The sequence below is a fragment of the Dermacentor silvarum genome, chromosome 3, assembly GCF_013339745.2.
Source record: "Dermacentor silvarum isolate Dsil-2018 chromosome 3, BIME_Dsil_1.4, whole genome shotgun sequence".
Taxonomy (NCBI): domain Eukaryota; kingdom Metazoa; phylum Arthropoda; class Arachnida; order Ixodida; family Ixodidae; genus Dermacentor; species Dermacentor silvarum.
In genome coordinates, this window is record NC_051156.1 from 154,938,883 (window position 1) to 154,941,143 (window position 2,261).

Consider the following 2,261-nt stretch of genomic DNA (forward strand, 5'->3'; position numbering starts at 1 on the left):
ATTCTTCCAAAACGCGACGATCTTTGCTCTGCTGTCGATGCTTCTGACGCCGACATAATCTGTCTTACTGAAACCTAGTTATCTGCGAAGATTGATAGCAGCGCATTGTTCGATTGTAAAAAAAAAAAAAACACGGCAAAGCCTGCACTAGGCACCGCAAACCTCCAGACACAGCGAAGCTGGCCGATCGATTGCATCATAACATAAGAGATACCCGGCACAACAAAGCTCAACTCAGGCATAGCCAAGGCCGAACCTAGCTGCTACCAAGTTCAATCTAGATACAACCAAGTTCCCGACCTCGATATAGCCAAGTTCACCCTAGCTACTACCAGGAGGCGCAATCGATCGGCCTGCTTCGTTGTCTCTCGAGCTTTGCGCGGTCTAGTACAAACTTGTCCTCCCCATTACGACGACAGAGAAGAAGTGAAATTACACGCTGGAGTGATTAGCGGACACGTAGTCCGCTGTGGAAGAAGACGACGACGACGAACGCGGGAGCAGTGGCACTAGCGCGTGCCGTGCACAAGTACGAGCGCTAACCGAGGGGCGCCAACGAGCCAGATGCGGAAGAAGACGATGGCGCTTGAGCCAATGCTCATGATGATAGTTTCCTGAAACGCGTAAAGTGAAATTACGCGCTGGAATGATTAGCGGTCACGCAGCCAGCTCTGGAAGAAAACGACGACGACGAACGCGGGAGCATTGGCACGAGCGCTTTCCGAGCACGAGTACGGGCGCTAACCAAGGGCCGCCAACGATCCAGCTGTGGAAGAAGACGATGACGCTCAAGCAAATGCTGTTGATGATAGTTTTGTGAAATCCGCACTTTTCACGGCTGGCTTAAATAGCTTCGCTGTTAAAAACGCTACAACATTTATCGGTGTAACAGGGGTGCTCGGTGTGGCGGAGGCGTGCTTATAGCAATCTCTGATGCTGTTTTCTGTTTTCTTATCCATCTTACCAACGCTTTAGAACTTGTTTTGGTTAAAATACAAAAGATGCTCTAAGAAACTCCTATTGGGCGTTCGTTATCGTCAGCCGTCCTGAACGCCCACCTTTGCTGACGACTTTCGTGATGTCATCCATATGATTACGGTGTGGTATCCAAATAGTCCGTTCCCTTTACGAGGTGACTTTAATTTCCCTAATATAGTATGGTCCAATGAGCGTTCCTATTGTCATTCTTTTTCCAGTGAACATAAGAGGTTTCTGAATTTGTGCAATGATTTAAACTTCTCCCGGCTTGTAATGCAGGCCAATCCAATTACAACATACTTCTAACATCCTGAATTGAGTGCTCACCACTACACCTGATCTTTTCCATCCTATATCGTACCTACCGGGGCTAAACGATCACTTAGTGCTTCATTTTTCTTTGAGCTGCACCATGCTTCACCACCGCAACCAGAAAAAAATCTACTCGTGACTATACCCACGGTGATTATGATGTTATTAACCATGAGCTTCCTGCTTTTTTACATGATTACTTGTCCAACTTTCATGATTGCTCCGTGAATACTAACTGGAATTTATTTTTTTAAGTTTCATCACTCATCGAGAAACATGTTCCGCGTATAGTCATCTCGTCGAACTGGCAATCGCCATGGTTCAGTCAATCGTTAAAGAGGCTGAGTCATAAGAAAAACCGCATTTTCCGCTCTGCAAAACTCAAGAACGTTGGACCGCTAATGAGGCTGTGGCTACCGAATACAAAAAAACTCTTATGCACGCCAATGATTCATTTTTCCATATTATATTACTATCTCTTTAATAGTAACCCTAGGCAATTTTGGAGCGTAGTAAGCAAAAGAGATAATCCGCTATCATCCTTAAAACTCAAGCGACCAACTATTCCTACTTGATCAGTACGAAATGTTCTGAACTTTGTATTTGTTTTTTCTCTTTCCAAAAATGTGTGTTCCCCCACCTATACGGTACTGATTTTTTACCAATGGACCCTATTGTCTTTCATATTGCTGGCACAGAAAAATAATGATAAATGAAACGTTTTCTTCATCAAGTGGCATTGATTATATAAATTTCAAGTTTTTAAGCAAACAAAAATATACAGTGATATAATATTTTCTAATCTATTTCATTCCTGCCTGCATTCCGGACGCCTAGAAGGTCGGGAGGGTGATTCCTTTGCACTAGTCGGGGATAGCCATTCGCCACTTAATTATCGACCCAGTTCACTACCTGCATTCCATGTAAAATGATGGAACATGTCATTTACTCTCACCTTGCATCATTCCTAC